Source organism: Zea mays, chromosome 4, assembly GCF_902167145.1.
Source record: "Zea mays cultivar B73 chromosome 4, Zm-B73-REFERENCE-NAM-5.0, whole genome shotgun sequence".
Lineage (NCBI taxonomy): Eukaryota > Viridiplantae > Streptophyta > Magnoliopsida > Poales > Poaceae > Zea > Zea mays.
In genome coordinates this window covers 167,995,318-168,020,421 of record NC_050099.1, presented here as the reverse complement: position 1 = coordinate 168,020,421, position 25,104 = coordinate 167,995,318, and the positions used below count along the sequence as shown (strand labels likewise).

The 25,104-nt window shown below is 44.2% G+C and overlaps 1 long non-coding RNA gene across 1 annotated transcript; it reads right to left on the bottom strand.

The window, feature by feature from the left end:
• Positions 1 to 4,529: 4,529 nt before the first annotated feature.
• On the bottom strand, positions 4,530 to 11,211 carry LOC103653999 (uncharacterized). Its single transcript, XR_565859.2, has 2 exons — positions 9,828 to 11,211; positions 4,530 to 5,021 (listed from the first exon to the last, which is right to left on the bottom strand). It is a non-coding gene; the product is annotated as an uncharacterized lncRNA (long non-coding RNA).
• Between the last annotated feature and the right edge of the window lie 13,893 nt (positions 11,212 to 25,104).

The following is a 25,104-nucleotide window of genomic DNA, read 5'->3' as shown; positions in this document are numbered from 1 at the left end:
TTCGGCTCATCGGACTGCGGCATCTTCCAGGAGATCCTTGAGTTCGCCCTGGATATGCCGCCCCTCGGTGGTGGATGGCTCCAGCATTGTTCAAAGTAACATCGCCGCTGCAGCTAGGTTCTGGCTGGCCCCGCTGAAGGCCGGGGGCAGCCCTGCCCTGGCATCGTCAACGATACGGCGTTGGACGTCCCAGGCCCGATGACGCGCTCCACCGGCGAGTGCCCGACCTGCCCACTCCTGCTCGATGTTTTGTCGGAGCTGCACAAGCCGCCCCGCCTCTTCGTCGAGCTTGGCTTGCATCTCGCGGAGTTGCTCGAGCTGTGTGTTCTAACCCCCTGTAGGGACTCGGACCACAGCTAGCCCTCGCGGGATCTCAACGCGAGACGCAGGCATAGGGGCGTCGTCGTTCTCTAGCATGCCGAGGCGGTCATCTTCGTCGTGATCCCCCTGATCGATGTGGAAACACTCGCGACTTGGGTCGTAACCCTCGTCGTCAAGGCTGTGGCCATCGTCAAAGCAACCGGAGAGGCAGTAGTCACATGCGGACATGAAGTCTCGCATGGCATTGGGATCACTGAGTCCGGAGAAATCCCAACCGAAGTCGGGGTCGTCTTCTTCCTCGGAACCCGCGGGTCCATAGGTTGAGACGGCCGTCAGTCGGTCCCAGGTTGACCACATATGGTACCCTGGAAGGTCAGGATATGCCCTCGCGAAAGCGCTCACCGAAGCGGGGTCGCTTGGTGGATTGAATCTGAATCTAAAGGGAACAGGGTGGAAGACTGATGGTACCTTCTGGTCGATGGACGATGGTGAAGTCGCATCGGGGACGGAGTGCGTCGTTATCTCAGGTGCGAGACAAATGCTCGACAAGTCCCTCGCAAGGGTGTCGGCGTCATCAGTCCGCTTGAGGCTGGCACGTTGCTGGGAAGCGACACCCGTCGTTGTCTCAGGTGCGAGGACAACACCCGACATGTCCCTCGCAGGGGTGCCGACGTCGTCGACTCGCTCTGGTCCGACAGCCGACGAGGTGCTGCCTCCTGCCTGGCCACGGTTGCCCCGTCTTCTCCTCCTCCGGCGAGGAGGGTGGCGGGACAAACCCGGGTGTTCCTCTTCCGCCATGGGGGGAAGTCGTCGTCGAGTTCGCCACCGCCGGGCGAGCCGACGACCGTCGTTGTTGTCGTGCTTTGAGGGGAGGAGTACCATGTCGTAGCTGCCGTCGTGGGACATGAACTCGAGTCTCCCGAAGCGGAGCACCGTCCCGGGCTGAAGAGGCTGCTGAAGACTGTCCATCTAGAACTCAACGGGAAAGTGTTTGTCAACACGCAGCAGGCCCCTACCTGGCGCGCCAACTGTCGGCGTTTCGGACCCGTGAGGACCCTCAACCGACCAGTGAATTTGTCGCTGCGTGTCCCTGCCCAGATGGGTTGATGCAAGATGGAACACAAGCGGGAGGATGAGGCTTATATTATCTTGCACCGGGGTGCTCGTAGTAGGGGTTACAAGTGTAGCGAGAGAGCGAGCGAGAGAGAGAGGGAGAGAGAGTTCGGCCTTGAGGTGAGTTGTCTGTGTTAGCCTCCTCCGCGTCTCTCCCACTCTACCTGCCCCTGCTCGCCTTCTTCCGCCTCCTCTTAGGAAGGCCCTGGACATCCCCTTTTATAGATACAAGGAGATGGTCCAGATGTACAACGGGGGTGTAGCTATGTGCTAACGTGGCCAGCGGAGAAGTGCTTGAGCCCTGTGTATGTGATAGTGTGGTCGTCAGAGAAGTGCTTGAGCCCTGTAGAAGCGCAGCTGGCGGTGCGGCATGGATCCTGCTGACGTTTCCTTGCTTCCGTAGGGAGCTGAGAGCCATCGACGTCATGGACGCACGCGGGGAACCATCGTTACCTGTTACCAGAGTAATCTAGATGGGACATCGATCTTGTTCCTTCGTAGCCTGAGGCAGCTAGCTAGGGGTAGGGTAATAATGTATCCCCTGTGGCGCGGTCGGTCTGAGCCCGAGGTCGGGCGAGGCGGAGACTTCTCCTGAGGCCGAGGCCGAGGTCGGGCGAGGATGTGACTCCTCCCGAGGCTAAGGCTGAGGCCGAGGCCTGGGGTCGGGCGAAGCGGAGACCCTCTCCCGAGGCCGAGGCTGAGGCCGAGGCCTGAGGTCGGGCGAGGCGGAGCTCCCTGTTGCGCCCGAGGCTGAATTCGGGGGAGATCGTGACTCAGTTTTACCCTGGTGGTTGGCACAGTAGTCGGAACAGGGTGAATAGCGCTGTTTTCCTGTCAGAACGGTCAGTAAAGGGGCGAAGTGACTGCGGTCACTTCGACCTTGCCGACTGAGGCACGCGTGTCAGGATAAGGTGTCAGGCGATCCCCGCATTAAATGCGCATGCGATACGGTCGGTTGGTAAGGCGATTTGGCTAAGGTCGTTGTACGACAAAGTCTGCCCGAGCTTGGCTTCGGGCGAGCCGAGGGTGCGCCCTTTGCCTGAGGAGGCCCTCGGGCGAGGCGTGAATCTGTCTGGGACTACTGTTCCCGCCCGAGGCCGGGCTCGGGTGAGACGAGATCGCGTCCCTTGGTAGACGAGGCCTTGACTTGAATCTGTGCTTATCAGTCTTTATGGTTTGTTCTGAAGATGTTTTTCAGCCAGGTTAAGGAGTGTTGGGGGTACCCCTAATTACGGTACCCGACAACGTCGGAGACATGGTGCTTTCATGCGCGGTCACTGACAAGGAGGACTATGAGGTGTGAGGGATGTGTTTTAGGGAGGGAGGAGAGCTCTCGAGGCGGCGTCACGACGCTGCGCGCGTGGGTGGAGGGATCCAGGCGTCAACCATCGCGGTGCGGGATTGGTGTGGGGGTGGGAGCTTCTGGAGGGCTAGAGGTGGGGGCGGACGGGGTTGCGACGCTCCATCTGAGCCGACACTAGGGACGGGGCTCGTCGGTCGAGGAAGACGGTATCGGGGAGCAGGGGAAGCTTCTATAGGGCCGGGGGGCTTGGCCACGCTTGAGAGGAGGGACGACCCCGTAGCGGGGGGGCATGGAGTTTCTGAAGAAGCTTTGAGATGCGTTCGTACAACAGAAGGATGGGACGTGTAGTGGGATCGTTGATGCGCGATCCGGCGGATGGAAATTTAAAGATGTTGTGGACCATCTGAATACGCTCCTTTGCTCCAGTGCTTAATATAGAGAAATTTCTCTCCATTATAATTTTGTTTATTCTTGATTTCATATCTATCTTCGTCGTATGACACTATCAATGGATAGTAAAATATATCTTTTAGATAACATAAATAATAAAAATAATCAGTATATAGTTGTAAATTAGTAAAATGTTTTTTTATTTGCACTACCTAAGTCTAATGTAGATCATGGGGGCGGCACCATGCCCAAGACGGATCTAGACGATGTTCAATCGAATATGGATGAAGGTGGATAGCGGAAAGCTACACTAGAGCTATGTTATATCTACTTTCAAGATAGAAATGATAAATAGAGATAAATAAAGTAGATTGATTCGATTGAATGTGTTCGGACTTTGGATTTTCTCAATCGGTCGTATCACTTTGTATTTATAGGGAAGGAGGTCTAGACCTATTGCTAGGCCAAATCCAACAGATCCCTATGGATATGTTAGGATAACCACGCATTAGATAAGTACTCTCGCCCATGCTTATCTGGTCGCGAGAGCGTGGACCGTTCGGATCATAGGTCCAGACCGTCCGACCATGCCCAGGTTCAGCCATATGCTTAGAATGGAGGGAGAAAAAAATATTTTTGGTCGAATAGTAATTTTAGCCCCTCAACTATAGTCAGGCTCAAATTTGTCAATGAACTTTCAGAATGATTATTGCAGTCCCTATAGTCACCCCTTCAGACTTGAGAGACCAGGGACAAATAATTTAAGTCCCTCTTCTAGTCCCATTGTTTGGTTACCTATAAGATTAAAGTTAATGTTTCCTACACTCGTCATATTGTTCCTCAACGGGGTTTAAGGCAGGGTGACCCACTTTCGTTTTACCTTTTTATTATGAGTGCTTAAGGGTTTTCAACGTTAAAAAACCGAACGCCAAGGCAAGCTGGAGGGCATCAAAATTTGCCAAGATGCACCAAGAGTTAAAACATCTGTTATTTGCTAATGACTCCTTCATATTGGTGAGAGCAAATGCAAGTGGCGCAGAAGAATTAGTGCATGCACAATGTGTTTAATGTAAAGGCTCTTAAGGTGTTTAAAGGAGACATTTGCAAAAAAAAATCGTGGAGCCGTCTCTCCTGAAGAGACGTCTCTGGCTCGTAACCCAAGTAACAACAGACGTCTCACTATACGAATTCGTCGTTTGTTCTATCGATCTGATACTGTACAAACACATTTACTTATGTATTTATTAATAGACTACATTTGTAGACATTTTATTGTATAATAGAGTTTGTTAATTATTTCTCGTGCTTGGAGAACAGTTTTGATGTCTTTCCATTATACATGCCCCTATGACATATCGTAGAAACTTTACAAAAGGGCATTAATTGGGCATGGGGCAAGTAATTAATAAATATAAATCATCAATTATTTTCAGCTCAAATAATGATCATCTCAATAAAAACTAAAATTCAAATAAAGTTTAGGCTGGTAAGTCTAACCTAATGTTGGGGACCACCTACCGTGATGGGAAAAATGTGTATTCCGGATGCAAATAAACACATCTACAACCTCTCACATCCACTCCATGCGACAAAAATTGAAGCCCACCAATTAACTGCTTAGTTTTTACCTTCTGTTAGTGTGGACCTGCAATAGATAAATGTGAGGGGCTAAAGATGTTTCTTTACCTCCGGTATGCACAGAAAATTTTTCCCCTGATATAACACTGGATAGCGCTGCAACAGCAGCGGCTCTTTGAGACCCTTGGCCTGAATGAGATTGTGTCTGTGTGCTGCTGGGTTTTGTCGATGTATTAATGGCAGAGGACAAGGCAGCCATTGCTGAAGCACTCTAAGTATGCTCGCTGTCACCTGAGCTTGTGCACCTCCCATCTGCCTGAAAAAAAAACCCACATGACCTGGTGGTTAGCTGCTAAGAAAAATTGAGAAGGGAGTTGTTACTGTTTTTTGAAACCGAGGGAAGGCAACTATTTAGCAGTACTTGTTTTCCTTCATATGATGGATTTAGTGCAGATGAAAGAGCTGCCAATAGAGATGAAAACGGTCGAAAATGATCGAAAAAACACTCGTATTGATTTTGGTTTCGTTTTATAACAACGGTACGAAAACGAAAATGTTACGGTCGATATACGGGATCGAAATTTCCGGTCATTCGAAAACAGAAAAGTCGAAACGAAAATATGTCGAAAACGATCGAAATATGATAAACTTGTCGGTAATTGACAAAACAAACAACAGACTGAATTACTGAATCCAAACATTAATATATATATATATATATATATATATATATATATATATTAATTTCACAGTAGTCAAACATTAAACCGTAGTGACATTATTTGAATGGAAAATTATATATATACTCGTGTCTGTATGTCACACTCACATACACGCATACTGGTCGGTGGTGTATTGGGTTGGTTGTAGGCTTTTGCTTTGGGGTGGGCTGCACGTTGGAGCTGAGGCCCGAGGCTAATGTATGGACTGGGGCATTGGGAGTGGGAAGGCTAAAGACCGCTCAACCGCTCAAGGCTGCAGGTTGGGCTCAAAACCGGATTGCTAAAATGGTATGAAAAACGATACTTTCCCAAAACAAAACGGTAACCGTAAAAATGAACGAAAAATCAGTTAAATCTTTTTCAATACCGTTCTCAAATACAATCTGCTCGTTTTCGTTCCGAAACCGAAAAATACCCAAAGTAAACGAAAACGGTCAGAAAAAATGGTATTCGGAATAGGACGGGATGAGATTTTCTCATACCGTTTTCATCCCTAGCTGCCCAGGCTGATGCCGTCGAGTAGGGATGAAAGCGGTAATCTGAACTGTTAGAACAAATTTAATATTTTAAAATAGATATGCATAAAATTTATGTTGATCTTTTCTTATGTTATTAAACACATTAATACACATATGAATAAAATATTACACAAATTGTTTTATGTATTATTTGCTCCCTACAACACGAAACGTTGAAAAAGTTACCGAATTTATTTCTGAATCCATACCGAAGTTTATATCTATTATTTGAGAAAATATAGGATGAATTTGAGATTTACCTTTTATGAATCTTTACAAGGTGGATGTTAAAAATAAGAATACAAATTTGTATTGTAGATTATATATCCTATTTATTCGCAATCAATGAAAACGACTAAAAAACTGATTACCGAATAAATATCGTTTCCGACCGTTTTCATCCCTACGTCGAGGGAAGGCGAGAAGAGGAAGTAGGGTTTGCTGGCTTCTCGGCGTTTCTACTTTTTCCATGCAGAGTGAGGATGGGAGGGAGTAGACTCAACGACATGGGAGGGAGCAGACTTAACCCGATTTGATAGAAACCCGATACAAACCCTCAGGTCCGTGACGCTGGCTTCTTCCCTGCCATGCGTCAGCACCAACATGAAGGGTTAGTTTTGTAGACACAAAACCGAAGTGGATTGGAGGGGCTAAAATCCCCCTCCTTATTCAATTTTGAATAAGGAGACGATTTTAGCTCCTCTAATCCTCTCCAGTTTTTAGACTCTCAAACTAGTCCAAGAGAAGGTCATGAAGCGCCGAAAGTCCTCCAACCCCCCCGCGACTTTTAATAAACGGGAATACTCAACACGCAGACATCGTCAGTTAATGTAAAGGTTGTTTGTTTCATTGCAGGATTATATAATCCAATTTATATGATCGTATTAGAGATGTTTGTTTACACATACTATTAGTGTGTAAAATGCTAAACAATAATCGAAAATAAACATCTAACAGTTTGCTTATGCATTATCATAAACTAGGTATCTATAATTATATAATGCACTTTGATATGGGTTGTTTGTTTCAGTGGCGGACGCAGAATAAAATTCTAGGTGGGGCCGACAGTACAAGAGACAAATCACTAGACTAGATCACCTGATAAATGTAGATTAATGATAATAACATGAATGTTAAATGATAATGTCTAGTGTTTCCAAAATAATATGAATACCAAAAAACCATTTTGGCTACCTAAAGGAGAGCTAGAGAGAGAAAATAGGTGGACTGGCTGAGGACGAGGCGTTGAGACGGAACGTCGGAGCAGCTGCATCGGCGTGTCGTTGTGGCGAGTCATCGAATTTGACGTGAGATGACGTCGGTGAGACGACGACGGGTGGGAGGAGCGAGTGCAGGAGGCGAGGTAGCGGCGGATGACGGTAACGACAAGCGACAACCATTGTCGTGTTGCGACGGCGCGGTGGGACCCTAATAAGTTAGCAATGTTAGGTGACGCCACGGTCCCACCAACAGCTTGCACATCTGCTGGTGCGGACTAGGAGGCAAAGTATGAGCGTTGTGTGCAGGATCCTGATGAGGCGACGAGTTGATGAGTGATGAGAAGGCAAGGTGGCGCTACAGTGGGCGGGTTAGGTCACCAACTTAATGGTTGTCACACCCGGTTTCGGGGCACCAAGACCCGGGCGCGAACATAATCACCAGGTGTGCTGGGACCAGGTCTCACACATATGATGAATCATGGCACAAGATCGAATGTCACAACTTTACTATATAATAGGAATTCTATACAAAATAAATAATTGCATATAAGGAGACAACGGTCCAGCAACCCAAAGTTGACTGGGAGACGACGACCTAGACCTCTCACGAACACATCACAGCATCCTCCAAGCGCCTCATCCAGCGGTACCTGTTCTTGACCTGTGGGGGGTGTGAGACAGCAAGAGTGAGCTCACATACGTTCATCGCTCAACAAGTTGTGGGGAATAATGTGCATGAACTCGCCAAAGGTGGGAGCTCACGTGAAGTGTAAGGCTTACCAAAGAGGATGGTTAGAGCTGAGCATTGCTTTTAAAGTTGGTCAAAATTTTATTAGCAATTACTAAGTATAAGTAAATACCAACCCAATTAAGTAGTAGAACAAAAGTAACAACATCACCTGCGATGCAATGCATATGACAAATTGAATTTAAGTTTCATAATTTAATCATCAGAGAGTCCTGAGCTGCTCATGACCGTGAGCTCGGCTAGTATACCAGTTTTACACTCTGCAGAGGTGGTACCCTTTACCCACAAGTCATGTTACCCATCTGCCAAGGGATCGCGACTTCCCATACACCTCTACCGAGGAGACGAGGCAGGGTAACACTACGAGGCCTTTACAAAGTTCCACTAGCTTCAGAAAACCCGCTACAGTTTATAGGAAGCTCCAATGCAGGGTTCTTGCCCGACCGCCATCGCAGCAAAATCAACCAAGGACCTCCCTACACTAACCACTCCCCTACTGCCCTTGCCCCTTTCGAGTAAGGTAGTCCTCCACTAGCTTTCCTAATTAATCAGCCAAGGGCGTCCATAAACCCTTGTGGTGGCACGTGTTTCTCAAGTTAAGCTCTATGTTCCAATTAACATTAATGATCTTAACATGAACATAAATAGAATAACAAAATAACTGGAACATAGACATGATAAATAATTATCCCAAATCCATGTAAAGCAATAGCAAACTACCCAAGTGATTCAGGGGTAAACAAGGTAATGAGATAAACAATCTAGGGTAACCTATTGGGTCCCATCAAAATTAACATATGCATGAATAAATGATATTAAAGAACATTATTGGGTAACAAAAGTGAATCAAGGGCACAACTTGTCTGGGACTTGAGATTTCAGGTACCAGGATGATCTTCAGGTGACTCGTGACCTCACGCTAGTCGTAGCAATACAAAAAAACAGTGTATAGACAAAATTAACATTACACCAAACATAAGTACAAACTGAATAATAATAATCTACGTGTCGCTACGAGACTAACGCAACTTGAACGGATCAAATCGGAGTTAAAACGAAGCATTTACGAATTTCCTAAGGTTTTATGTATTTGATACGAGATTAATTAAGAGATAAATTTTAATACAGCTTTCATGTCAAACCAGAGGTACTATGTGATAAACAATAATATTATAGAATTATAGGAATTGGAATGAATCAATTTGGACATCATATGAATTTTCTATGATTAATACAAGTTCTAGCATTTAGTTTTACACTAAAAATCCATTTCTAATCTAATTTCTCTGATTTTCCAACTTTCTGGACTAGGCCTCAATTACCTGAAAAGGCAGGGGCATCGGGGTAACATTTCTAAGACACAGGAAACAGTAGCCATGGACTGCGGGTTCTAATTTGCCTAAACCGAGGGGTTCTAGTGAAATTGGGCCCGCGAAGGGGTATCGTGAGATTCTGGCCGTTCGATCAGAAACTACAGGCTCCGATTAGATCACAATTTTCTCCAAGCGGTACACCTCGCTAGCCGCCAGATCTCGCATCGACGGTTCTGATTCCCTGAAACACTCGTCGCCCCGAACTCTAATCCCAGTCGCCCAACTAAGATCCAATGGTTACAAACATCTCCCCTTTCCCTACCATCCGAGGCTGCTCACCCAGGAATCAACGGCTAACACGCCGTCTTCTCCACGGCGCTATCCGCCGCTGCGCACACCAGGCAGGCACAGCCCCGCCCACGGCCGCAGACGCCCCCACCGATGCGCGCAGTAATCACGCCACCACGTCAGACCTAGGTCGAGCGATGGTGATACCACGCCCCGCTACGCCGAGCCGAACGCCAACCCAGATTAAGTCTAGCCGCTAAGGTGAGCTACGCCAGGAAGAAGAATAAGGCGAGAACGTGGGGGTGTTCCTTACCGAGGGATTGCGCGACGCAGGAGACCACAGCCGAAGTCTTACGGCCCGACGATGCCGATGTGGATCCACCACGGCGGCCGCATGCTCTACCCCTACTACGACGGCGACTCTATTTGTCGATGTGGAGGGTCACTGATTGTCGCATCCAAGGTATGCGGCGGCCGTTCTTTTTATATCCCGAACGCGAGGCCGAGGACCCAGTCAAATCCCACCGACCCGCCGAAATCGCGGATTCTGTTAGGCTTCGGTGCTCGTTTCAACGAGGAAGACGCCTGGAATGCCAGACCCACCACGCAGCAACCCAAAGCGAGGCAAGCGTGCGTCCAAGGCAGCCAGGTGGGACCCACCGGTCGGTCCTAGGCGCACAGCGCGCAGCTCCCCTGGCGGAGGTTGAGCAGCACGTAGATGCATCCCTGGTCCATAACTCCATACGGTTCAGAATACGGAGCAATACTCGGGCCTAGTCATCAGTGGTACAATCGCACCTAGAGATGAGGTCACTACTAACGTCGGCATGACCTCACCACTCATGAATACATTAAACAATTCCGGCAGCTCGTCAATTGTGTGCGCAAGCATGTGGTTTCCAGCCCAGGTCTGTTGGGTGAGCCGAGCCAGAGCTCCATGGCCCAGGTAACGTGTTTCTTTTTTTTATTTCTATTTTTTTGTTGTTTTCTAATTTAAATCTCTAAATTCGAATTTGTGATTCAAACTTAGAGTCAAAGTCATCATGCCCAATCAAAATATCCAGCATGCTGCAAAGTTTTTATTTTTATTTTAATTATATATATATACTCATTGCTTTATTCATTTTAAACAACTACTTCCAAGTGTATATTTTATACCCACCAAATATATGTTGTAATAAAATAATTTCTATTGCACAAATTTATTGATAGTTATTTCAGATACATTTCTAAATATTTTATCTAAAAAGAATAACTTAATTTTATATTGATTTTTTTCGTATTATTCTATTAGAAATCCCTAGTAATATTTTTGATTGCTACAAATTCTACTTTTCAAACTTAAACTTGTCTTAAAATTTTGAGTACAAAGGTAAACATGTAAGAACTCCATCATGAGGTGCATAATTCTATATCTATTTATTTTGTTATTTGGTCAATATAATTATATTATTTGAATATGCACACATAGAAGAAACTCAATTAATCTCCCAAGGTTCCATAAATTCCTCAAGACATTAACTTATACTATATTTATTTATTTATTTATATCCTTATTTTTTGTTGATACAAATTTTGGGCTCTACAAATCCTACCCCCTTAAAAAGAATCTCGTCTCCGAGATTTGTAAGTAAAGGGATACAATAGGTTTGGTCTAGAATTTTAGTTTCTCATTTGGTTTTGGGAATCAAAGTTTTGTTCAAGTTTTTACATATGAATATTGTATGTCTAGACATTTATTAGGTCAGATGAGGTACGGTTATGGCAAGTAGAGGCTGTGGCAAGGGTATAATAAGGAAAGACTTCATCCTGAACTCTGGATCTTGATTCCTCTCGCGATCTAACTTGATCTTTGAAGACTTGAGTTGATGCTTATCTTCCTTTGACGTGGTTGGTCTTCTTTGGCCTTTATTCTTGGAGTTATCATCCGAGTTAATGACATATGGTTAAGATAGTTGTCGGTGCTTGGATGGGTAGGCCCAACAAGTTTTACTTTGCTTTTGGGATAAATGGGTTGGGCAACCTATAACATAGGCTAGGTTGTGGTTTCACGGACGAGTTGGTCTAAGACACCAATTCAGGTTTAGCACCCATTTATAGGAATATAATCTAATCTATGTTTCCAGTATTAACTAGCTTGTTTAAGTAACTTAGATTATAGTAGTTCAACTTAAGGTTAGACTTCGTTAGGTTGGATTAATCTATCACATCGGATCAGATCTAGGTTAGATTGTTATGACTAGATAGACTAGATAAAATCTCATTAATTAGATCCTGGTTGTTACTTTAGGATGAGATAAGTAGAGTGGTTAGGATAAGATGATTCCTTCAAGATAAGATGAATCTATTGGGATAAGAGAGAATCTTTTAAGATAAATGGATCTATATGAAATAGATACACTTTAATGGAGGATAATCTAGGTTGTTTAGTTATCTCATGAATTTTATTCATTTATATTTATGCCTATATGTATATGTAGATGTAATTGTGGATATTACTCCACAACTCATCACACTCAATCAAAGATCCAAATCAGACAAGTATCATAAGAACAAGCATTCAAACACATAGATACCTATAAAAATAGTTTTGTTTTTGTTCCTAAGATTAGGTCTCCTAGTCCTAAGAGTCACTTTAGGTACAGGATTTCAAAGTGTGAAATCCACATTTGTCTTTAGAAAGAAAAGATAAGAATAATCAGAGTAAGCGGAATTAGATGAGAAAAGATTAAGAAAAGTTTAGAAAGAATCAGAGTAGCAAAGGTAAGTAAGTATTTGTTGTCCAGTTCTGTCTAGGTTTCGTCCTACAGTCAACATTGCTCTGATACCACTTCTGTCACACTCGGGTTTCGGGGCACCAAGACCCGGGCGCGAACATAATCACCAGGTGTGCTGGGACCAGGTCTCACACATATGATGAATCATGGCACAGGATCGAATGTCACAACTTTACTATATAATAGGAATTCTATACAAAATAAATAATTACATATAAGGAGACAACGGTCCAGCAACCCAAAGTTGACTGGGAGACGACGACCTAGACCTCTCACGAACACATCACATCATCCTCCAAGCGCCTCATCCAGCGGTACCTGTTCTTGACCTGTGGGGGGTGTGAGACAGCAAGAGTGAGCTCACATACGTTCATCGCTCAACAAGTTGTGGGGAATAATGTGCATGAACTCGCCAAAGGTGGGAGCTCACGTGAAGTGTAAGGCTTACCAAAGAGGATGGTTAGAGCTGAGCGTTGCTTTTAAAGTTGGTCAAAATTTTATTAGCAATTACTAAGTATAAGTAAATACCAACCCAATTAAGTAGTAGAACAAAAGTAACAACATCACCTGCGATGCAATGCATATGACAAATTGAATTTAAGTTTCATAATTTAATCATCAGAGAGTCCTGAGCTGCTCATGACCGTGAGCTCGGCTAGTATACCAGTTTTACACTCTGCAGAGGTGGTACCCTTTACCCACAAGTCATGTTACCCATCTGCCAAGGGATCGCGACTTCCCATACACCTCTACCGAGGAGGCGAGGCAGGGTAACACTACGAGGCCTTTACAAAGTTCCACTAGCTTTAGAAAACCCGCTACAGTTTATAGGAAGCTCCAATGCAGGGTTCTTGCCTGACCGCCATCGCAGCAAAATCAACCAAGGACCTCCCTACACTGACCACTCCCCTACTGCCCTTGCCCCTTTCGGGTAAGGTAGTCCTCCACTAGCTTTCCTAATTAATCAGCCAAGGGCGTCCATAAACCCTTGTGGTGGCACATGTTTCTCAAGTTAAGCTCTATGTTCCAATTAACATTAATGATCTTGACATGAGCATAAATAGAATAACAAAATAACTGAAACATAGATATGATAAATAATTATCCCAAATCCATATAAAGCAATAGCAAACTACCCAAGTGATTCAGGGGTAAACAAGGTAATGAGATAAACAATCTAGGGTAACCTATTGGGTCCCATCAAAATTAACCTATGCATGAATAAATGATATTAAAGAACATTATTGGGTAACAAAAGTGAATCAAGGGCACAACTTGCCTGGGACTTGAGATTCCAGGTACCAGGATGATCTTCAGGTGACTCGTGACCTCACGCTAGTCGTAGCAATACAAACAAACAGTGTATAGACAAAATTAACATTACACCAAACATAAGTACAAACTGAATAATAATAATCTACGCGTCGCTACGAGACTAACGCAACTTCAACGGATCAAATCGGAGTTAAAACGAAGCAGTTACGAATTTCCTAAGGTTTTATGTATTTGATACGAGATTAATTAAGAGATAAATTTTAATACAGCTTTCATGTCAAACCAGAGGTACTATGTGATAAACAATAATATTATAGAATTATAGGAATTGGAATGAATCAATTTGGACATCATATGAATTTTCTATGATTAATACAAGTTCTAGCATTTAGTTTTACACTAAAAATCCATTTCTAATCTATTTTCTCTGATTTTCCAACTTTCTGGACTAGGCCTCAATTACCCGAAAAGGCAGGGGCCTCGGGGTAACATTTCTAAGACACAAGAAACAGTAGCCATGGACTGCGGGTTCTAATTTGCCTAAACCGAGGGGTTCCAGTGAAATTGGGCCCGCGAAGGGGTATCGTGAGATTCTGGCCGTTCGATCAGAAACTACAGGCTCCGATTAGATCGCAATTTTCTCCAAGCGGTACACCTCGCTAGCCGCCGAATCTCGCATCGACGGTTCTGATTCCCTGAAACACTCGTCGCCCCGAACTCTAATCCCAGTCGCCCAACTAAGATCCAATGGTTACAAACATCTCCCCTTTCCCTACCATCCGAGACTGCTCACCTAGGAATCAACGGCTAACACACCGTCTTCTCCACGGCGCTATCCGCCGCTGCGCGCACCAGGCAGGCACAGCCCCACCCACGGCCGCAGACGCCCCCCACCGATGCGCGCAGTAATCACGCCACCACGTCAGACCTAGGTCGAGCGATGGTGATACCACGCCCCGCTACGCCGAGCCGAACGCCAGCCCAGATTAAGTCTAGCCGCCAAGGTGAGCTACGCCAGGAAGAAGAATAAGGCGAGAACGTGGGGGTGTTCCCTACCGAGGGATTGCGCGACGCAGGAGACCACAGCCGAAGTCTTGCGGCCCGACGATGCCGACGTGGATCCACCACGGCGGCCGCATGCTCTACCCCTGCTACGACGGCGACTCTATTTGTCGATGTGGAGGGTCACTGATTGTCGCATCCAAGGTATGCGGCGGCCGTTCTTTTTATATCCCGAACGCGAGGCCGAGGACCCAGTCAAATCCCACCGACCCGCCGAAATCGCGGATTCTGTTAGGCTTCGGTGCTCGTTTCAACGAGGAAGACGCCTGGAACGCCAGACCCACCACGCAACAACCCAAAGCGAGGCAAGCGTGCGTCCAAGGCAGCCAGGTGGGACCCACCGGTCGTCCCAGGCGCACAGCGCGCAGCTCCCCTGGCGGAGGTTGAGCAGCACGTAGATGCATCCCTGGTCCATAACTCCATACGGTTCGGAATACGGAGCAATACTCGGGCCCAGTCATCAGTGGTACAATCGCACCTAGAGATGAGGTCACTACTAACGTCGGCATGACCTCACCACTCATGAATACATTAAACAATTCCGGCAGCTCGTCAATTGTGTGCGCAAGCATGTGGTTTCCAGTCCAGGTCTGTTGGGTGAGCCGAGCCGGAGCTCCATGGCCCAGGTAACGTGTTTCTTTTTTTTATTATTTCTATTTTTGTTGTTGTTTTCTAATTTAAATCTCTAAATTCGAATTTGTGATTCAAACTTAGAGTCAAAGTCATCATGCCCAATCAAAATATCCAGCATGCTGCAAAGTTTTTATTTTTATTTTTATTATATATATATACTCATTGCTTTATTCATTTTAAGCAACTACTTCCAAGTGTATATTTTATACCCACCAAATATATGTTGTAATAAAATAATTTCTATTGCACAAATTTATTGATAGTTATTTCAGATACATTTCTAAATATTTTATCTAAAAAGAATAACTTAATTTTATATTGATTTTTTTCGTATTATTCTATTAGAAATCCCTAGTAATATTTTTGATTGCTACAAATTCTACTTTTCAAACTTAAACTTGTCTTAAAATTTTGAGTACAAAGGTAAACATGTAAGAACTCCATCATGAGGTGCATAATTCTATATCTATTTATTTTGTTATTTGGTCAATATAATTATATTATTTGAATATGCACACATAGAAGAAACTCAATTAATCTCCCAAGGTTCCATAAATTCCTCAAGACATTAACTTATACTATATTTATTTATTTATTTATATCCTTATTTTTCGTTGATACAAATTTTGGGCTCTACAAATCCTACCCCCTTAAAAAGAATCTCGTCCCCGAGATTTGTAAGTAAAGGGATACAATAGGTTTGGTCTAGAATTTTAGTTTCTCATTTGGTTTTGGGAATCAAAGTTTTGTTCAAGTTTTTACATATGAATATTGTATGTCTAGACATTTATTAGGTCAGATGAGGTACGGTTATGGCAAGTAGAGGCTGTGGCAAGGGTATAATAAGGAAAGACTTCATCCTGAACTCTGGATCTTGATTCCTCTCGCGATCTAACTTGATCTTTGAAGACTAGAGTTGATGCTTATCTTCCTTTGACGTGGTTGGTCTTCTTTGGCCTTTATTCTTGGAGTTATCATCCGAGTTAAGGACATATGGTTAAGATAGTTGTCGGTGCTTGGATGGGTAGGCCCAACAAGGTTTACTTTGCTTTTGGGATAAATGGGTTGGGCAACCTATAACATAGGCTAGGTTGTGGTTTCACGGACGAGTTGGTCTAAGACACCAATTCAGGTTTAGCACCCATTTATAGGAATATAATCTAATCTATGTTTCCAGTATTAACTAGCTTGTTTAAGTAACTTAGATTATAGTAGTTCAACTTAAGGTTAGACTTCGTTAGGTTGGATTAATCTATCACATCAGATCAGATCTAGGTTAGATTGTTATGACTAGATAGACTAGATAAAATCTCATTAATTAGATCCTGGTTGTTACTTTAGGATGAGATAAGTAGAGTGGTTAGGATAAGATGATTCCTTCAAGATAAGATGAATCTATTGGGATAAGAGAGAATCTTTTAAGATTAATGGATCTATATGAAATAGATACACTTTAATGGAGGATAATCTAGGTTGTTTAGTTATCTCATGAATTTTATTCATTTATATTTATGCCTATATGTATATGTAGATGTAATTGTGGATATTACTCCACAACTCATCACACTCAATCAAAGATCCAAATCAGACAAGTATCATAAGAACAAGCATTCAAACACATAGATACCTATAAAAATAGTTTTGTTTTTGTTCCTAAGATTAGGTCTCCTAGTCCTAAGAGTCACTTTAGGTACAGGATTTCAAAGTGTGAAATCCACATTTGTCGTTAGAAAGAAAAGATAAGAATAATCAGAGTAAGCGGAATTAGATGAGAAAAGATTAAGAAAAGTTTAGAAAGAATCAGAGTAGCAAAGGTAAGTAAGTATTTGTTGTCCAGTTCTGTCTAGGTTTCGTCCTACAGTCAACATTGCTCTGATACCACTTCTGTCACAACCGGGTTTCGGGGCACCAAGACCCGGGCGCGAACATAATCACCAGGTGTGCTGGGACCAGGTCTCACACATATGATGAATCATGGCACAGGATCGAATGTCACAACTTTACTATATAATAGGAATTCTATACAAAATAAATAATTACATATAAGGAGACAACGGTCCAGCAACCCAAAGTTGAATGGGAGACGACGACCTAGACCTCTCACGAACACATCACAGCATCCTCCAAGCGCCTCATCCAACGGTACCTGTTCTTGACCTGTGGGGGGTGTGAGACAGTAAGAGTGAGCTCACATACGTTCATCGCTCAACAAGTTGTGGGGAATAATGTGCATGAACTCGCCAAAGGTGGGAGCTCACGTGAAGTGTAAGGCTTACCAAAGAGGATGGTTAGAGCTGAGCATTGCTTTTAAAGTTGGTCAAAATTTTATTAGCAATTAGTAAGTATAAGTAAATACCAACCCAATTAAGTAGTAGAACAAAAGTAACAACATCACCTGCGATGCAATGCATATGACAAATTGAATTTAAGTTTCATAATTTAATCATCAGAGAGTCCTGAGCTGCTCATGACCGTGAGCTCGGCTAGTATACCAGTTTTACACTCTGCAGAGGTGGTACCTGTAGGAAACGGGTGACGCCTAAGAGGGGGGGGGGTGAATTAGGACTTCCAAAACTTTTACTAAACTAGGCCACAATTAAATCCCTAGAGCAAAACCTTTGCAAGTAATCAAACTAGAGTGTGCAAACTAGGTTTTGTCTAAGTGTTGCTATCTCTACCGCAAAGGTTAAGTTTCAATCTACACTAAACAAGTATGACTACAAGATTGAAACTTAAATGCTTAATATAAATATGGAAAGTAAAGAGCTAGGTAGAGAAGCAAACTCTCGTGGATGACGCCGGTATTTTTACCGAGGTATCCGGAACCACGCAAGGTCCCGACTAATCCTCGTTGGTGCCCCTACGCAAAGGGAAGCCCACGCGAGGGCCAAGCACCTCGGTCGAGTAACTCCGTAGAGAGCCGCGGGCCTTCTCCACGCGCAAGTGGTGCTCCGCTTCCGGCTCCTCTCGGACGCTCCCCGCCGTCTCCACTATCGAGCTTCCGGCCGAAACGCCGCGGGCCTCGTTCCCTCCGGTACACGGTGGCGGCCGTGACACAAACGCGGTTGTCACGGTCTCGCAAGACTCTCGCCCCACTCGGTACAATTACAACGACTCACGCAAGAGCCGAGGGGTTGTGTGGTTTTACAAAACTTACTCAACTAACTAGGATTCACCTAGAGCAAGCGCTAATGCGGTCTAACTAACCTAAGCACTTCACAAAGCACCTACGCTAATCACCGAGTGATTCTATTAAGCACTTGGGTGTTTGAGCACTTGGAAATGTCTACAATATGCCTTGGTATGTTTCTTGGGCTCCCACACATGAGAATGGCCGGTTGGGGTGGTATTTATAGCCTCCACACCCCCAACTAGCCGTTGGACAGAAAGCAGCAGCTTTCTGTCGTCGGGTGCACCGGACAGTCCGGTGCACCACCGGACACTGCACAGAAGATGTCCGGTGCACGCCACGTCAGCCGACCGTTGGCGCCTGTAGCAGTCGACCGTTGGATCTGACCGTTGCCGTCTGCCCGTTGGCACACCGGACAGTCCGGTGCACACCGGACAGTCCGGTGCTACAGCCAGAGAGCGCCTACCTGCGGCCTCTCTGCGCAGACAGTCCGGTGCCTCACCGGACAGTCCGGTGCACACCGGACACCAGTGTCCGGTGCGCCACCAGGCGCTGGCTGACAGCCCTTATCTTGGATTTCTTCGCTGATTTCTTCGGGCTTCTTTGTTCTTGAGTATTGGACTCCTATGCATCTTTTTATGTCTTCTTTTGAGGTGTTGCATCCTCATTGCCTTGGTCCAATTCTCTTCGCATCCTGTGAACTACAAAACACAAACACTAGAAAACTTATTAGTTCACATATTGTGTTGTTCATCAAACACCAAAACTCAATTAGCCAAAAGGCCTGGGGTCCATTTTCCTTACAATCTCCCCCTTTTTGGTGATTGATGACAACACAACCAAAGCAAGCAAATAATACAAGTATTTGAGTGAAAATATGCATTTTACTTGCTAAGATGCATGATTGTCCCCACAATGTGAAATTATGGACTTAAGCCTCCCCCTAACTCCATAATTCACTTACTTCCTATTTTTGGACCAAATAACCAAAACCACTTGAACATTTGTAGATATAAAATTTTAAAATGGTGGTGTTTGGTGTTTGATATAGTTTTCATTGCTTTGGTCCCTAAACTTCTCCCCCTTTGGCATCAACCACCGAAAAGGAAGACAATAAAAGCATGTAGGAAGTAAATAAAAACTTGCCCTCATCAAGAATTGTATCAATGATATCACTAGAAGGATATTAGATTAAACTATGTGAATGATACCACTTGAAGGAATCCTCAAAAGATTACTCCCCCTAAATGAGTATTCTCCTTTAGAAAGAGTTTTTCTCCCCCCTTTAGAGATGAAGAAATACTCCCCCTGACAGAGATCCTCTACTTAGGAAAAAGCATGTGAAAAATTAGAGGTGCAAGACATGATTTGAAAAGACTAACTTCCCTTATGCATAGGTAACAGAATATGAATTAACCACTTATGCATTTTTAGCAACATGGAAGTATATGATATGAAATATAGTCTAATCAAATATTGGAGAAGACATGTAAATGATACTAGATGTAGTCTCAAAAGATACCAATTGAAAGTCAATGGCGAGCTTGAGAGACATGAGAGTTCTTGGAGATTTTGCAGTGGAAGATTGTTGTCTTTCTCCGGGGACATCATTTTCCTTACAATGAGACTATCACATAAAATAGACTTGAAAAGGTGTTAGTCTCAAAGTATTAGATTATAGAGTAACCTCCCCCTGAAGATGTGCATACAAGTTTTGAATACTTGTTGGAGACATGCACTTTGATTTGATATCAAGAGGGGCAAATTATCCATAATCCAAACTTTGGCACATATAAGTTAAATGATACACTTTGGAGAGATCAAAAATTTTCAATTGATGCATCATTTACTATGGAGTTATATAAAAGCTATGTGCCGTGCTTAAATAAACATTTTAAGCCATGTAGGTTTGCTTAAGTATATGAATTAAGAACAAGCACTCCTACCATATGATTTACCTAGTATGCATGATTTTAAACAAAAGTACATAACAAATGTAATACTAGGCAAGGAAGGTAAACTAGATAAAAGATAAATAGATACGCATATCTAAAAACGAGAAATACAATAAAACTAGTTACCTTAGTCATGGGTGGGAAATTTGGGTCCAAAATTTTCACTAACTCACTTGGCAATAAACTTGATCCAATATGATGTATCCCATGATATACATCCCAATTTAGCCAAGTCTCCAAATTTCCCGAGGACCTTCGGTCCACTCACTTCCCTTTCGGGATCCAAACCTTCTTGGTGCTTTTCATGGTTGAAATTATCTCCTTTGGCACCCAGATGCGTTTGGCCCCATTTCCTTTGTTGGCTTGCTTGTTGGCCTTGATTGCTATCACCTTTCCGTTCTTTTTCTTCTTGATCAAATATGGTGTAGCATCCTTTTTGTTCACCTTTTTGATGTAGGTGTTGGAGATTTTGCTTGATGGCTTTTGCTTGAGCTTTCGCCTTTGTTTATCCCCGATCATCGCCTTGCATTGGAAAGACTTGTGGCCTTCCATGTGGCATAGTCTACAAATCACAGTTTCTCCCTCCATAGGCTTGTTCACTCCCGCAGTGGTGTTATCCTGTGAAGGTCGGATTTGTTTGGCTTTGCCTTTCTTGTCATACAAAGCCTTGCCAAGGCGAGCCACTTCTTGCTTTAATTGTTCATTTTCCTTTGCAACCTCATCCGAACATGTCTTTACAACAATATTCTCAACAACGTCTTGGTTGCAGGGGTTAGAATCATCAATTAAATCAAAGCAGGAAGTAGAAGCATCTTTCTTAATTATTTCAGGTATTTCAACTAAAGATGTTGCTGGGGTGCTACCAATGTTTTCTAGCTTAGTAGTTAGCTCATTATTGTGTATGCTAAGAATTTCCATTTTCTCTAGCAAATTTTCAATAGCTTCTTGGGAGCTAGCTAACTTAGCCTTAATTTTTTCATTCTTTTTAATAAGGCTATCATCGGTAGCAGTGGATGGAGCACTAGATTCTAATAGCTCAATTTTAGTTGATAGCTCACTATTTAAGTTTGCAAAAGTTTCAAATTTTTCTAGCAAACCTTTGTAATCATTTTGAGAGCTAACCAACTTATTTTTCAAAGTTTTAAGTTGAGCTTTTTGCTTAGTGCAAACATCCTGGAAAAATTCTACGGCTTCCGCAAGCTCATCTAGAGAGGGCTTTCCCTCACCTTCATCATTACTACTACTTTCATCACTAGAGGATGGAATGCTTTTGTTACCTCTTGCCATAAGGCATTTGTGTGATGACCGTGATGATCGTGACGAGGACCGGTGGCTGCGTGTCCTTGGAGGTTCATCTTCACTTGAAGAATCATCCCAAGTTCTAACACTTGTTAGCGCCTTGCCTTTGCTCCTCTCCTTTTTGGGTTTGGCCATATTTGGACAGTTGTCCCTGAAGTGACCCTTCTCCCCACATGCGAAGCATCCTCTCTTCCTTTGCTTTTTCCTGTCAATGTTAAAGAGAAGATCCTCGACCTGCAGGGGCACACCCATTAGATTAATCTTGCGGATCATCCCCATTACCTTTCCGACACGTCGGATCGTTTCTTCGTCCTCGGAGGATGATGTGCATGGTTGATTATCTTCATCATCATCACTTTCTTCTTCTTCCTCTTCTTCACTTGAGGAACTTGGAGTGGGAGCCTTCTTTTTGCCCTTCCTTTCATCACATGCAAAAGCATATGGTCTTGAGGAAGTTGGCTCCTCTCCCCGACTCATTTTTCGCGACATCTCAAAGGCCGCGATTTTCCCAATCACAATGGTCGGGGTCATGTTGCTTAAGTCCTCCATGTTGTGAAGGATGGTGATGATGCTCCCATATCTTTGTTGTGGTAGCAGGGAGATAATCTTCCTCACAATGTCCGCATCACCTAGCTTATTAATGCCAATAGAATTGAGCTCATTGATAATTAGATTCAAGCGAGAATACATGTCTCTAACAAGCTCATCATCTTTCATAGCAAAAGAATTATACTCATTTAAGACTAGGCAATGTTTTTGCTCACGGACATTGGATGTGCCGTCATGGAGCTCATGCAATTTTAGCCAAATCTCATTAGCAGTTTTCAGGGTAAATACTTGATTGAAAATATCCATGCTAAGAGATTCATACAAGCAATTTTTGGCTCTAGCATTTAAATGAATTTCTTTTTCTTCACTCGTGGTGGGTTTCTCGGGATTCTTGAGGGGTTTCATCCCGTCACGAGTGACTCTCCAAACACCTAGATCAACGACCTCTAGGTAACAAGCCATTCTAGCACTATAATATGGGAAGTTAGTGCCGTCGAAGTGTGGTGGCCTATGGGTATCCATCCCTTCCTCTAAAAAGCGTCGGCTCTTTTAGCGGTGAAGCTAAAGCGTTTCAAATGAGCCAAACCGGGCTCTGATACCACTTGTAGGAAACGGGTGACGCCTAAGAGGGGGGGTGAATTAGGACTTCCAAAACTTTTACTAAACTAGGCCACAATTAAATCCCTAGAGCAAAACCTTTGCAAGTAATCAAACTAGAGTGTGCAAACTAGGTTTTGTCTAAGTGTTGCTATCTCTACCGCAAAGGTTAAGTTTCAATCTACACTAAACAAGTATGACTACAAGATTGAAACTTAAATGCTTAATATAAATATGGAAAGTAAAGAGCTAGGTAGAGAAGCAAACTCTCGTGGATGACGCCGGTATTTTTACCGAGGTATCCGGAACCACGCAAGGTCCCGACTAATCCTCGTTGGTGCCCCTACGCAAAGGGAAGCCCACGCGAGGGCCAAGCACCTCGGTCGAGTAACTCCATAGAGAGCCGCGGGCCTTCTCCACGCGCAAGTGGTGCTCCGCTTCCGGCTCCTCTCGGACGCTCCCCGCCGTCTCCACTATCGAGCTTCCGGCCGAAACGCCGCGGGCCTCGTTCCCTCCGGTACACGGTGGCGGCCGTGACACAAACGCGGTTGTCACGGTCTCGCAAGACTCTCGCCCCACTCGGTACAATTACAACGACTCACGCAAGAGCCGAGGGGTTGTGTGGTTTTACAAAACTTACTCAACTAACTAGGATTCACCTAGAGCAAGCACTAATGCGGTCTAACTAACCTAAGCACTTCACAAAGCACCTACGCTAATCACCGAGTGATTCTATTAAGCACTTGGGTGTTTGAGCACTTGGAAATGTCTACAATATGCCTTGGTATGTTTCTTGGGCTCCCACACATGAGAATGGCCGGTTGGGGTGGTATTTATAGCCTCCACACCCCCAACTAGCCGTTGGACAGAAAGCAGCAGCTTTCTGTCGTCGGGTGCACCGGACAGTCCGGTGCACCACAGGACACTGCACAGAAGATGTCCGGTGCACGCCACGTCAGCCGACCGTTGGCGCCTGTAGCAGTCGACCGTTGGATCCGACCGTTGTCGTCTGCCCGTTGGCACACCGGACAGTCCGGTGCACATCGGACAGTCCGGTGCTACAGCCAGAGAGCGCCTACCTGCGGCCTCTCTGCGCAGACTGTCCGGTGCCTCACCGGACAGTCCGGTGCACACCGGACACCAGTGTCCGGTGCGCCACCAGGCGCTGGCTGACAGCCCTTATCTTGGATTTCTTCGCTGATTTCTTCGAGCTTCTTTGTTCTTGAGTATTGGACTCCTATGCATCTTTTTATGTCTTCTTTTGAGGTGTTGCATCCTCATTGCCTTGGTCCAATTCTCTTCGCATCCTGTGAACTACAAAACACAAACACTAGAAAACTTATTAGTTCACATATTGTGTTGTTCATCAAACACCAAAACTCAATTAGCCAAAAGGCCTGGAGTCCATTTTCCTTACAATACCCTTTACCCACAAGTCATGTTACCCATCTGCCAAGGGATCGCGACTTCCCATACACCTCTACCGAGGAGGCGAGGCAGGGTAACACTACGAGGCCTTTACAAAGTTCCACTAGCTTTAGAAAACCCGCTACAGTTTATAGGAAGCTCCAATGCAGGGTTCTTGCCTGACCGCCATCGCAGCAAAATCAACCAAGGACCTCCCTACACTGACCACTCCCCTACTGCCCTTGCCCCTTTCGGGTAAGGTAGTCCTCCACTAGCTTTCCTAATTAATCAGCCAAGGGCGTCCATAAACCCTTGTGGTGGCACGTGTTTCTCAAGTTAAGCTCTATGTTCCAATTAACATTAATGATCTTGACATGAACATAAATAGAATAACAAAATAACTGGAACATAGATATGATAAATAATTATCCCAAATCCATGTAAAGCAATAGCAAACTACCCAAGTGATTCAGGGGTAAACAAGGTAATGAGATAAACAATCTAGGGTAACCTATTGGGTCCCATCAAAATTAACCTATGCATGAATAAATGATATTAAAGAACATTATTGGGTAACAAAAGTGAATCAAGGGCACAACTTGCCTGGGACTTGAGATTCCAGGTACCAGAATGATCTTCAGGTGACTCGTGACCTCACGCTAGTCGTAGCAATACAAACAAACAGTGTATAGACAAAATTAACATTACACCAAACATAAGTACAAACTGAATAATAATAATCTACGCGTCGCTACAAGACTAACGCAACTTGAACGGATCAAATCGGAGTTAAAACGAAGCAGTTACGAATTTCCTAAGGTTTTATGTATTTGATACGAGATTAATTAAGAGATAAATTTTAATACAGCTTTCATGTCAAACCAGAGGTACTATGTGATAAACAAT